Here is a 9971-nt window from a genome sequence, read left to right on the forward strand (position 1 = left end):
TTTCCCCTGAATTTTTGGAAAAACTCATAAAAATGCGTTCGATTTTAATGTAAAATATTAGATAAAAAAACAAAAAACAAAATATCATTACATTATCAGATTTGGTAAATAAATATTGAAATTGTAATAGTTAAAATTATGGCACGTCTTCGCTTACGGCCATATCACGTTGAAAACAGCGGTTCTCGTCCGATCCCCGAAGTTAAGCAACGTAGAGCCTGGTCAGTACTTAGATGGGTGACCGCTTGGGAATACCAGGTGCTGTAAGCATTTCCCCTGAATTTTTGGAAAAACTCATAAAAATGCGTTCGATTTTAATGTAAAATATTAGATAAAAAAACAAAAAACAAAATATCATTACATTATCAGATTTGGTAAATAAATATTGAAATTGTAATAGTTAAAATTATGGCATGTCTTCGCTTACGGCCATATCACGTTGAAAACACCGGTTCTCGTCCGATCCCCGAAGTTAAGCAACGTAGAGTCTGGTCAGTACTTAGATGGGTGACCGCTTGGGAATACCAGGTGCTGTAAGCATTTCCCCTGAATTTTTGGAAAAACTCATAAAATGCGTTCGATTTTAATGTAAAATATTAGGTAAAAAAAACAAATAAAGTATCATTAAATTATCAGATTTGGTAAATAAATATTGAAATTGTAATAGTTAAAATTATGGCACTTCTTCGCTTACGGCCATATCACGTTGAAAACACCGGTTCTCGTCCGATCCCCGAAGTTAAGCAACGTAGAGCCTGGTCAGTACTTAGATGGGTGACCGCTTGGGAATACCAGGTGCTGTAAGCATTTCCCCTGAATTTTTGGAAAAACTCATAAAAATGCGTTCGATTTTAATGTAAAATATTAGATAAAAAAACAAAAAACAAAATATCATTACATTATCAGATTTGGTAAATAAATATTGAAATTGTAATAGTTAAAATTATGGCACGTCTTCGCTTACGGCCATATCACGTTGAAAACACCGGTTCTCGTCCGATCCCCGAAGTTAAGCAACGTAGAGCCTGGTCAGTACTTAGATGGGTGACCGCTTGGGAATACCAGGTGCTGTAAGCATTTCCCCTGAATGTTTGGAAAAACTCATAAAAATGCGTTCGATTTTAATGTAAAATATTAGATAAAAAAACAAAAAACAAAATATCATTACATTATCAGATTTGGTAAATAAATATTGAAATTGTAATAGTTAAAATTATGGCACGTCTTCGCTTACGGCCATATCACGTTGAAAACACCGGTTCTCGTCCGATCCCCCGAAGTTAAGCAACGTAGAGCCTGGTCAGTACTTAGATGGGTGACCGCTTGGGAATACCAGGTGCTGTAAGCATTTCCCCTGAATTTTTGGAAAAACTCATAAAAATGCGTTCGATTTTAATGTAAAATATTAGGTAAAAAAAACAAATAAAATATCATTAAATTATCAGATTTGGTAAATAAATATTGAAATTGTAATAGTTAAAATTATGGCACTTCTTCGCTTACGGCCATATCACGTTGAAAACACCGGTTCTCGTCCGATCCCCGAAGTTAAGCAACGTAGAGCCTGGTCAGTACTTAGATGGGTGACCGCTTGGGAATACCAGGTGCTGTAAGCATTTCCCCTGAATTTTTGGAAAAACTCATAAAAATGCGTTCGATTTTAATGTAAAATATTAGATAAAAAAACAAAAAAAAAAAAATAATTACATTATCAGATTTGGTAAATAAATATTGAAATTGTAATAGTTAAAATTATGGCACGTCTTCGCTTACGGCCATATCACGTTGAAAACACCGGTTCTCGTCCGATCCCCGAAGTTAAGCAACGTAGAGCCTGGTCAGTACTTAGATGGGTGACCGCTTGGGAATACCAGGTGCTGTAAGCATTTCCCCTGAATTTTTGGAAAAACTCATAAAAATGCGTTCGATTTTAATGTAAAATATTAGATAAAAAAACAAAAAACAAAATATCATTACATTATCAGATTTGGTAAATAAATATTGAAATTGTAATAGTTAAAATTATGGCACGTCTTCGCTTACGGCCATATCACGTTGAAAACACCGGTTCTCGTCCGATCCCCGAAGTTAAGCAACGTAGAGCCTGGTCAGTACTTAGATGGGTGACCGCTTGGGAATACCAGGTGCTGTAAGCATTCCCCCTGAATTTTTGGAAAAACTCATAAAAATGCGTTCGATTTTAATGTAAAATATTAGGTAAAAAAAACAAAAAAAATATCATTAAATTATCAGATTTGGTAAATAAATATTGAAATTGTAATAGTTAAAATTATGGCACTTCTTCGCTTACGGCCATATCACGTTGAAAACACCGGTTCTCGTCCGATCCCCGAAGTTAAGCAACGTAGAGCCTGGTCAGTACTTAGATGGGTGACCGCTTGGGAATACCAGGTGCTGTAAGCATTTCCCCTGAATTTTTGGAAAAACTCATAAAAATGCGTTCGATTTTAATGTAAAATATTAGATAAAAAAACAAAAAACAAAATATCATTACATTATCAGATTTGGTAAATAAATATTGAAATTGTAATAGTTAAAATTATGGCACGTCTTCGCTTACGGCCATATCACGTTGAAAACACCGGTTCTCGTCCGATCCCCGAAGTTAAGCAACGTAGAGCCTGGTCAGTACTTAGATGGGTGACCGCTTGGGAATACCAGGTGCTGTAAGCATTTCCCCTGAATTTTTGGAAAAACTCATAAAAATGCGTTCGATTTTAATGTAAAATATTAGATAAAAAAACAAAAAAAAAAATATCATTAGATTATCAGATTTGGTAAATAAATATTGAAATTGTAATAGTTAAAATTATGGCACGTCTTCGCTTACGGCCATATCACGTTGAAAACACCGGTTCTCGTCCGATCCCCGAAGTTAAGCAACGTAGAGCCTGGTCAGTACTTAGATGGGTGACCGCTTGGGAATACCAGGTGCTGTAAGCATTTCCCCTGAATTTTTGGAAAAACTCATAAAAATGCGTTCGATTTTAATGTAAAATATTAGATAAAAAAACAAAAAAAAAAAAATAATTACATTATCAGATTTGGTAAATAAATATTGAAATTGTAATAGTTAAAATTATGGCACGTCTTCGCTTACGGCCATATCACGTTGAAAACACCGGTTCTCGTCCGATCCCCGAAGTTAAGCAACGTAGAGCCTGGTCAGTACTTAGATGGGTGACCGCTTGGGAATACCAGGTGCTGTAAGCATTTCCCCTGAATTTTTGGAAAAACTCATAAAAATGCGTTCGATTTTAATGTAAAATATTAGATAAAAAAACAAAAAACAAAATATCATTACATTATCAGATTTGGTAAATAAATATTGAAATTGTAATAGTTAAAATTATGGCACGTCTTCGCTTACGGCCATATCACGTTGAAAACACCGGTTCTCGTCCGATCCCCGAAGTTAAGCAACGTAGAGCCTGGTCAGTACTTAGATGGGTGACCGCTTGGGAATACCAGGTGCTGTAAGCATTCCCCCTGAATTTTTGGAAAAACTCATAAAAATGCGTTCGATTTTAATGTAAAATATTAGGTAAAAAAAACAAAAAAAATATCATTAAATTATCAGATTTGGTAAATAAATATTGAAATTGTAATAGTTAAAATTATGGCACTTCTTCGCTTACGGCCATATCACGTTGAAAACACCGGTTCTCGTCCGATCCCCGAAGTTAAGCAACGTAGAGCCTGGTCAGTACTTAGATGGGTGACCGCTTGGGAATACCAGGTGCTGTAAGCATTTCCCCTGAATTTTTGGAAAAACTCATAAAAATGCGTTCGATTTTAATGTAAAATATTAGATAAAAAAACAAAAAACAAAATATCATTACATTATCAGATTTGGTAAATAAATATTGAAATTGTAATAGTTAAAATTATGGCACGTCTTCGCTTACGGCCATATCACGTTGAAAACACCGGTTCTCGTCCGATCCCCGAAGTTAAGCAACGTAGAGCCTGGTCAGTACTTAGATGGGTGACCGCTTGGGAATACCAGGTGCTGTAAGCATTTCCCCTGAATTTTTGGAAAAACTCATAAAAATGCGTTCGATTTTAATGTAAAATATTAGATAAAAAAACAAAAAAAAAAATATCATTAGATTATCAGATTTGGTAAATAAATATTGAAATTGTAATAGTTAAAATTATGGCACGTCTTCGCTTACGGCCATATCACGTTGAAAACACCGGTTCTCGTCCGATCCCCGAAGTTAAGCAACGTAGAGCCTGGTCAGTACTTAGATGGGTGACCGCTTGGGAATACCAGGTGCTGTAAGCATTTCCCCTGAATTTTTGGAAAAACTCATAAAAATGCGTTCGATTTTAATGTAAAATATTAGATAAAAAAACAAAAAAAAAAAATAATTACATTATCAGATTTGGTAAATAAATATTGAAATTGTAATAGTTAAAATTATGGCACGTCTTCGCTTACGGCCATATCACGTTGAAAACACCGGTTCTCGTCCGATCCCCGAAGTTAAGCAACGTAGAGCCTGGTCAGTACTTAGATGGGTGACCGCTTGGGAATACCAGGTGCTGTAAGCATTTCCCCTGAATTTTTGGAAAAACTCATAAAAATGCGTTCGATTTTAATGTAAAATATTAGATAAAAAAACAAAAAACAAAATATCATTACATTATCAGATTTGGTAAATAAATATTGAAATTGTAATAGTTAAAATTATGGCACGTCTTCGCTTACGGCCATATCACGTTGAAAACACCGGTTCTCGTCCGATCCCCGAAGTTAAGCAACGTAGAGCCTGGTCAGTACTTAGATGGGTGACCGCTTGGGAATACCAGGTGCTGTAAGCATTTCCCCTGAATTTTTGGAAAAACTCATAAAAATGCGTTCGATTTTAATGTAAAATATTAGATAAAAAAACAAAAAACAAAATATCATTAGATTATCAGATTTGGTAAATAAATATTGAAATTGTAATAGTTAAAATTATGGCACGTCTTCGCTTACGGCCATATCACGTTGAAAACACCGGTTCTCGTCCGATCCCCGAAGTTAAGCAACGTAGAGCCTGGTCAGTACTTAGATGGGTGACCGCTTGGGAATACCAGGTGCTGTAAGCATTTCCCCTGAATTTTTGGAAAAACTCATAAAAATGCGTTCGATTTTAATGTAAAATATTAGGTAAAAAAAACAAATACAATATCATTACATTATCAGATTTGGTAAATAAATATTGAAATTGTAATAGTTAAAATTATGGCACTTCTTCGCTTACGGCCATATCACGTTGAAAACACCGGTTCTCGTCCGATCCCCGAAGTTAAGCAACGTAGAGCCTGGTCAGTACTTAGATGGGTGACCGCTTGGGAATACCAGGTGCTGTAAGCATTTACCCTGAATTTTTGGAAAAACTCATAAAAATGCGTTCGATTTTAATGTAAAATATTAGATAAAAAAACAAAAAAAAAAATATAATTACATTATCAGATTTGGTAAATAAATATTGAAATTGTAATAGTTAAAATTATGGCACGTCTTCGCTTACGGCCATATCACGTTGAAAACACTGGTTCTCGTCCGATCCCCGAAGTTAAGCAACGTAGAGCCTGGTCAGTACTTAGATGGGTGACCGCTTGGGAATACCAGGTGCTGTAAGCATTTCCCCTGAATTTTTGGAAAAACTCATAAAAATGCGTTCGATTTTAATGTAAAATATTAGATAAAAAAACAAAAAAAAAAATATCATTACATTATCAGATTTGGTAAATAAATATTGAAATTGTAATAGTTAAAATTATGGCACGTCTTCGCTTACGGCCATATCACGTTGAAAACACTGGTTCTCGTCCGATCCCCGAAGTTAAGCAACGTAGAGCCTGGTCAGTACTTAGATGGGTGACCGCTTGGGAATACCAGGTGCTGTAAGCATTTCCCCTGAATTTTTGGAAAAACTCATAAAAATGCGTTCGATTTTAATGTAAAATATTAGATAAAAAAACAAAAAACAAAATATCATTAGATTATCAGATTTGGTAAATAAATATTGAAATTGTAATAGTTAAAATTATGGCACGTCTTCGCTTACGGCCATATCACGTTGAAAACAGCGGTTCTCGTCCGATCCCCGAAGTTAAGCAACGTAGAGCCTGGTCAGTACTTAGATGGGTGACCGCTTGGGAATACCAGGTGCTGTAAGCATTTCCCCTGAATTTTTGGAAAAACTCATAAAAATGCGTTCGATTTTAATGTAAAATATTAGATAAAAAAACAAAAAACAAAATATCATTAGATTATCAGATTTGGTAAATAAATATTGAAATTGTAATAGTTAAAATTATGGCACGTCTTCGCTTACGGCCATATCACGTTGAAAACACCGGTTCTCGTCCGATCCCCGAAGTTAAGCAACGTAGAGCCTGGTCAGTACTTAGATGGGTGACCGCTTGGGAATACCAGGTGCTGTAAGCATTTCCCCTGAATTTTTGGAAAAACTCATAAAAATGCGTTCGATTTTAATGTAAAATATTAGGTAAAAAAAACAAATAAAATATCATTACATTATCAGATTTGGTAAATAAATATTGAAATTGTAATAGTTAAAATTATGGCACGTCTTCGCTTACGGCCATATCACGTTGAAAACACTGGTTCTCGTCCGATCCCCGAAGTTAAGCAACGTAGAGCCTGGTCAGTACTTAGATGGGTGACCGCTTGGGAATACCAGGTGCTGTAAGCATTTCCCCTGAATTTTTGGAAAAACTCATAAAAATGCGTTCGATTTTAATGTAAAATATTAGATAAAAAAACAAAAAAAAAATATCATTACATTATCAGATTTGGTAAATAAATATTGAAATTGTAATAGTTAAAATTATGGCACGTCTTCGCTTACGGCCATATCACGTTGAAAACACCGGTTCTCGTCCGATCCCCGAAGTTAAGCAACGTAGAGCCTGGTCAGTACTTAGATGGGTGACCGCTTGGGAATACCAGGTGCTGTAAGCATTTCCCCTGAATTTTTGGAAAAACTCATAAAAATGCGTTCGATTTTAATGTAAAATATTAGATAAAAAAACAAAAAACAAAATATCATTAGATTATCAGATTTGGTAAATAAATATTGAAATTGTAATAGTTAAAATTATGGCACGTCTTCGCTTACGGCCATATCACGTTGAAAACACCGGTTCTCGTCCGATCCCCGAAGTTAAGCAACGTAGAGCCTGGTCAGTACTTAGATGGGTGACCGCTTGGGAATACCAGGTGCTGTAAGCATTTCCCCTGAATTTTTGGAAAAACTCATAAAAATGCGTTCGATTTTAATGTAAAATATTAGATAAAAAAAACAAAAAACAAAATATCATTACATTATCAGATTTGGTAAATAAATATTAAAATTGTAATAGTTAAAATTATGGCACGTCTTCGCTTACGGCCATATCACGTTGAAAACACCGGTTCTCGTCCGATCCCCGAAGTTAAGCAACGTAGAGCCTGGTCAGTACTTAGATGGGTGACCGCTTGGGAATACCAGGTGCTGTAAGCATTTCCCCTGAATTTTTGGAAAAACTCATAAAAATGCGTTCGATTTTAATGTAAAATATTAGATAAAAAAACAAAAAACAAAATATCATTACATTATCAGATTTGGTAAATAAATATTGAAATTGTAATAGTTAAAATTATGGCACGTCTTCGCTTACGGCCATATCACGTTGAAAACACCGGTTCTCGTCCGATCCCCGAAGTTAAGCAACGTAGAGCCTGGTCAGTACTTAGATGGGTGACCGCTTGGGAATACCAGGTGCTGTAAGCATTTCCCCTGAATTTTTGGAAAAACTCATAAAAATGCGTTCGATTTTAATGTAAAATATTAGGTAAAAAAAACAAATAAAATATCATTACATTATCAGATTTGGTAAATAAATATTGAAATTGTAATAGTTAAAATTATGGCACGTCTTCGCTTACGGCCATATCACGTTGAAAACACCGGTTCTCGTCCGATCCCCGAAGTTAAGCAACGTAGAGCCTGGTCAGTACTTAGATGGGTGACCGCTTGGGAATACCAGGTGCTGTAAGCATTTCCCCTGAATTTTTGGAAAAACTCATAAAAATGCGTTCGATTTTAATGTAAAATATTAGGTAAAAAAAACAAATAAAATATCATTACATTATCAGATTTGGTAAATAAATATTGAAATTGTAATAGTTAAAATTATGGCACTTCTTCGCTTACGGCCATATCACGTTGAAAACACCGGTTCTCGTCCGATCCCCGAAGTTAAGCAACGTAGAACCTGGTCAGTACTTAGATGGGTGACCGCTTGGGAATACCAGGTGCTGTAAGCATTTCCCCTGAATTTTTGGAAAAACTCATAAAAATGCGTTCGATTTTAATGTAAAATATTAGATAAAAAAACAAAAAAAAAAATATAATTACATTATCAGATTTGGTAAATAAATATTGAAATTGTAATAGTTAAAATTATGGCACGTCTTCGCTTACGGCCATATCACGTTGAAAACACCGGTTCTCGTCCGATCCCCGAAGTTAAGCAACGTAGAGCCTGGTCAGTACTTAGATGGGTGACCGCTTGGGAATACCAGGTGCTGTAAGCATTTCCCCTGAATTTTTGGAAAAACTCATAAAAATGCGTTCGATTTTAATGTTAAATATTAGATAAAAAAACAAAATCAAAGTATCATTAAATTATCAGATTTGGTAAATAAATATTGAAATTGTAATAGTTAAAATTATGGCACGTCTTCGCTTACGGCCATATCACGTTGAAAACACCGGTTCTCGTCCGATCCCCGAAGTTAAGCAACGTAGAGCCTGGTCAGTACTTAGATGGGTGACCGCTTGGGAATACCAGGTGCTGTAAGCATTTCCCCTGAATTTTTGGAAAAACTCATAAAAATGCGTTCGATTTTAATGTAAAATATTAGGTAAAAAAAACAAATAAAGTATCATTACATTATCAGATTTGGTAAATAAATATTGAAATTGTAATAGTTAAAATTATGGCACTTCTTCGCTTACGGCCATATCACGTTGAAAACACCGGTTCTCGTCCGATCCCCGAAGTTAAGCAACGTAGAGCCTGGTCAGTACTTAGATGGGTGACCGCTTGGGAATACCAGGTGATGTAAGCATTTTCCCTGAATTTTTGGAAAAACTCATAAAAATGCGTTCGATTTTAATGTAAAATATTAGATAAAAAAACAAAAAACAAAATATCATTACATTATCAGATTTGGTAAATAAATATTGAAATTGTAATAGTTAAAATTATGGCACGTCTTCGCTTACGGCCATATCACGTTGAAAACACCGGTTCTCGTCCGATCCCCGAAGTTAAGAAACGTAGAGCCTGGTCAGTACTTAGATGGGTGACCGCTTGGGAATACCAGGTGCTGTAAGCATTTCCCCTGAATTTTTGGAAAAACTCATAAAAATGCGTTCGATTTTAATGTAAAATATTAGGTAAAAAAAAAAAATAAAGTATCATTAAATTATAAGATTTGGTAAATAAATATTGAAATTGTAATAGTTAAAATTATCGCACTTCTTTGCTTACGGCCATATCACGTTGAAAAAACCCGGTTCTCGTCCGATCCCCGATATTAAGCAACGTAGAGCCTGGTCAGTACTTAGATGGGTGACCGCTTGGGAATACCAGGTGCTGTAAGCATTTCCCCTGAATTTTTGGAAAAACTCATAAAAAGGCATTCGATTTTAATGTAAAATATTAGATAAAAAAACAAAAAACAAAATATCATTACATTATCAGATTTGGTAAATAAATATTGAAATTGTAATAGTTAAAATTATGGCCCGTCTTCGCTTACGGCCATATCACGTTGAAAACACCGGTTCTCGTCCGATACCCGAAGTTAAGCAACGTAGAGCCTGGTCAGTACTTAGATGGGTGACCGCTTGGGAATACCAGGTGCTGTAAGCATT

General features: G+C 35.3%; 37 non-coding genes across 37 annotated transcripts; all 37 read left to right on the plus strand.

The window, feature by feature from the left end:
• Window positions 1-151: 151 nt before the first annotated feature.
• On the plus strand, window positions 152-270 carry LOC145300315 (5S ribosomal RNA). The gene has a single exon (XR_013872544.1). It is a non-coding gene; the product is annotated as a 5S ribosomal RNA (ribosomal RNA).
• A 151-nt stretch (window positions 271-421) lies between these two features.
• LOC145299968 (5S ribosomal RNA) lies at window positions 422-540 on the plus strand. The gene has a single exon (XR_013872209.1). It is a non-coding gene; the product is annotated as a 5S ribosomal RNA (ribosomal RNA).
• A 148-nt stretch (window positions 541-688) lies between these two features.
• LOC145298217 (5S ribosomal RNA) lies at window positions 689-807 on the plus strand. The gene has a single exon (XR_013870500.1). It is a non-coding gene; the product is annotated as a 5S ribosomal RNA (ribosomal RNA).
• A 151-nt stretch (window positions 808-958) lies between these two features.
• Window positions 959-1077, plus strand: LOC145298218 (5S ribosomal RNA). Its single transcript, XR_013870501.1, has one exon. It is a non-coding gene; the product is annotated as a 5S ribosomal RNA (ribosomal RNA).
• A 151-nt stretch (window positions 1078-1228) lies between these two features.
• On the plus strand, window positions 1229-1348 carry LOC145300554 (5S ribosomal RNA). Its single transcript, XR_013872770.1, has one exon. It is a non-coding gene; the product is annotated as a 5S ribosomal RNA (ribosomal RNA).
• Window positions 1349-1497: 149 nt separating this feature from the next.
• On the plus strand, window positions 1498-1616 carry LOC145298220 (5S ribosomal RNA). The gene has a single exon (XR_013870503.1). It is a non-coding gene; the product is annotated as a 5S ribosomal RNA (ribosomal RNA).
• Window positions 1617-1767: 151 nt separating this feature from the next.
• On the plus strand, window positions 1768-1886 carry LOC145298221 (5S ribosomal RNA). Its single transcript, XR_013870504.1, has one exon. It is a non-coding gene; the product is annotated as a 5S ribosomal RNA (ribosomal RNA).
• A 151-nt stretch (window positions 1887-2037) lies between these two features.
• On the plus strand, window positions 2038-2156 carry LOC145298223 (5S ribosomal RNA). Its single transcript, XR_013870505.1, has one exon. It is a non-coding gene; the product is annotated as a 5S ribosomal RNA (ribosomal RNA).
• Window positions 2157-2305: 149 nt separating this feature from the next.
• LOC145298224 (5S ribosomal RNA) lies at window positions 2306-2424 on the plus strand. The gene has a single exon (XR_013870506.1). It is a non-coding gene; the product is annotated as a 5S ribosomal RNA (ribosomal RNA).
• Window positions 2425-2575: 151 nt separating this feature from the next.
• Window positions 2576-2694, plus strand: LOC145298225 (5S ribosomal RNA). Its single transcript, XR_013870507.1, has one exon. It is a non-coding gene; the product is annotated as a 5S ribosomal RNA (ribosomal RNA).
• Window positions 2695-2845: 151 nt separating this feature from the next.
• On the plus strand, window positions 2846-2964 carry LOC145298226 (5S ribosomal RNA). The gene has a single exon (XR_013870508.1). It is a non-coding gene; the product is annotated as a 5S ribosomal RNA (ribosomal RNA).
• A 151-nt stretch (window positions 2965-3115) lies between these two features.
• LOC145298227 (5S ribosomal RNA) lies at window positions 3116-3234 on the plus strand. The gene has a single exon (XR_013870509.1). It is a non-coding gene; the product is annotated as a 5S ribosomal RNA (ribosomal RNA).
• Window positions 3235-3385: 151 nt separating this feature from the next.
• On the plus strand, window positions 3386-3504 carry LOC145298228 (5S ribosomal RNA). The gene has a single exon (XR_013870510.1). It is a non-coding gene; the product is annotated as a 5S ribosomal RNA (ribosomal RNA).
• Window positions 3505-3653: 149 nt separating this feature from the next.
• On the plus strand, window positions 3654-3772 carry LOC145298229 (5S ribosomal RNA). The gene has a single exon (XR_013870511.1). It is a non-coding gene; the product is annotated as a 5S ribosomal RNA (ribosomal RNA).
• A 151-nt stretch (window positions 3773-3923) lies between these two features.
• Window positions 3924-4042, plus strand: LOC145298230 (5S ribosomal RNA). Its single transcript, XR_013870512.1, has one exon. It is a non-coding gene; the product is annotated as a 5S ribosomal RNA (ribosomal RNA).
• A 151-nt stretch (window positions 4043-4193) lies between these two features.
• On the plus strand, window positions 4194-4312 carry LOC145298232 (5S ribosomal RNA). The gene has a single exon (XR_013870514.1). It is a non-coding gene; the product is annotated as a 5S ribosomal RNA (ribosomal RNA).
• A 150-nt stretch (window positions 4313-4462) lies between these two features.
• LOC145298233 (5S ribosomal RNA) lies at window positions 4463-4581 on the plus strand. Its single transcript, XR_013870515.1, has one exon. It is a non-coding gene; the product is annotated as a 5S ribosomal RNA (ribosomal RNA).
• Window positions 4582-4732: 151 nt separating this feature from the next.
• Window positions 4733-4851, plus strand: LOC145298234 (5S ribosomal RNA). Its single transcript, XR_013870516.1, has one exon. It is a non-coding gene; the product is annotated as a 5S ribosomal RNA (ribosomal RNA).
• Window positions 4852-5002: 151 nt separating this feature from the next.
• LOC145298235 (5S ribosomal RNA) lies at window positions 5003-5121 on the plus strand. Its single transcript, XR_013870517.1, has one exon. It is a non-coding gene; the product is annotated as a 5S ribosomal RNA (ribosomal RNA).
• A 149-nt stretch (window positions 5122-5270) lies between these two features.
• On the plus strand, window positions 5271-5389 carry LOC145298236 (5S ribosomal RNA). The gene has a single exon (XR_013870518.1). It is a non-coding gene; the product is annotated as a 5S ribosomal RNA (ribosomal RNA).
• A 151-nt stretch (window positions 5390-5540) lies between these two features.
• Window positions 5541-5659, plus strand: LOC145299591 (5S ribosomal RNA). The gene has a single exon (XR_013871843.1). It is a non-coding gene; the product is annotated as a 5S ribosomal RNA (ribosomal RNA).
• A 151-nt stretch (window positions 5660-5810) lies between these two features.
• On the plus strand, window positions 5811-5929 carry LOC145299592 (5S ribosomal RNA). Its single transcript, XR_013871844.1, has one exon. It is a non-coding gene; the product is annotated as a 5S ribosomal RNA (ribosomal RNA).
• A 151-nt stretch (window positions 5930-6080) lies between these two features.
• On the plus strand, window positions 6081-6199 carry LOC145300316 (5S ribosomal RNA). Its single transcript, XR_013872545.1, has one exon. It is a non-coding gene; the product is annotated as a 5S ribosomal RNA (ribosomal RNA).
• Window positions 6200-6350: 151 nt separating this feature from the next.
• On the plus strand, window positions 6351-6469 carry LOC145298237 (5S ribosomal RNA). Its single transcript, XR_013870519.1, has one exon. It is a non-coding gene; the product is annotated as a 5S ribosomal RNA (ribosomal RNA).
• Window positions 6470-6618: 149 nt separating this feature from the next.
• LOC145299594 (5S ribosomal RNA) lies at window positions 6619-6737 on the plus strand. Its single transcript, XR_013871846.1, has one exon. It is a non-coding gene; the product is annotated as a 5S ribosomal RNA (ribosomal RNA).
• A 150-nt stretch (window positions 6738-6887) lies between these two features.
• LOC145298240 (5S ribosomal RNA) lies at window positions 6888-7006 on the plus strand. Its single transcript, XR_013870520.1, has one exon. It is a non-coding gene; the product is annotated as a 5S ribosomal RNA (ribosomal RNA).
• Window positions 7007-7157: 151 nt separating this feature from the next.
• On the plus strand, window positions 7158-7276 carry LOC145298241 (5S ribosomal RNA). The gene has a single exon (XR_013870521.1). It is a non-coding gene; the product is annotated as a 5S ribosomal RNA (ribosomal RNA).
• Window positions 7277-7428: 152 nt separating this feature from the next.
• On the plus strand, window positions 7429-7547 carry LOC145298242 (5S ribosomal RNA). Its single transcript, XR_013870522.1, has one exon. It is a non-coding gene; the product is annotated as a 5S ribosomal RNA (ribosomal RNA).
• A 151-nt stretch (window positions 7548-7698) lies between these two features.
• Window positions 7699-7817, plus strand: LOC145298243 (5S ribosomal RNA). Its single transcript, XR_013870523.1, has one exon. It is a non-coding gene; the product is annotated as a 5S ribosomal RNA (ribosomal RNA).
• A 149-nt stretch (window positions 7818-7966) lies between these two features.
• On the plus strand, window positions 7967-8085 carry LOC145298245 (5S ribosomal RNA). The gene has a single exon (XR_013870525.1). It is a non-coding gene; the product is annotated as a 5S ribosomal RNA (ribosomal RNA).
• A 149-nt stretch (window positions 8086-8234) lies between these two features.
• On the plus strand, window positions 8235-8353 carry LOC145299652 (5S ribosomal RNA). The gene has a single exon (XR_013871902.1). It is a non-coding gene; the product is annotated as a 5S ribosomal RNA (ribosomal RNA).
• A 151-nt stretch (window positions 8354-8504) lies between these two features.
• On the plus strand, window positions 8505-8623 carry LOC145298246 (5S ribosomal RNA). The gene has a single exon (XR_013870526.1). It is a non-coding gene; the product is annotated as a 5S ribosomal RNA (ribosomal RNA).
• A 150-nt stretch (window positions 8624-8773) lies between these two features.
• LOC145298247 (5S ribosomal RNA) lies at window positions 8774-8892 on the plus strand. The gene has a single exon (XR_013870527.1). It is a non-coding gene; the product is annotated as a 5S ribosomal RNA (ribosomal RNA).
• Window positions 8893-9041: 149 nt separating this feature from the next.
• On the plus strand, window positions 9042-9160 carry LOC145300288 (5S ribosomal RNA). Its single transcript, XR_013872518.1, has one exon. It is a non-coding gene; the product is annotated as a 5S ribosomal RNA (ribosomal RNA).
• A 151-nt stretch (window positions 9161-9311) lies between these two features.
• LOC145300266 (5S ribosomal RNA) lies at window positions 9312-9430 on the plus strand. Its single transcript, XR_013872496.1, has one exon. It is a non-coding gene; the product is annotated as a 5S ribosomal RNA (ribosomal RNA).
• A 149-nt stretch (window positions 9431-9579) lies between these two features.
• On the plus strand, window positions 9580-9699 carry LOC145301252 (5S ribosomal RNA). Its single transcript, XR_013873452.1, has one exon. It is a non-coding gene; the product is annotated as a 5S ribosomal RNA (ribosomal RNA).
• Window positions 9700-9850: 151 nt separating this feature from the next.
• LOC145300258 (5S ribosomal RNA) lies at window positions 9851-9969 on the plus strand. The gene has a single exon (XR_013872489.1). It is a non-coding gene; the product is annotated as a 5S ribosomal RNA (ribosomal RNA).
• Window positions 9970-9971: the final 2 nt, after the last annotated feature.

Source organism: Euprymna scolopes, chromosome 18, assembly GCF_053919585.1.
Source record: "Euprymna scolopes isolate OS-2025 chromosome 18, ASM5391958v1, whole genome shotgun sequence".
NCBI lineage: Eukaryota > Metazoa > Mollusca > Cephalopoda > Sepiida > Sepiolidae > Euprymna > Euprymna scolopes.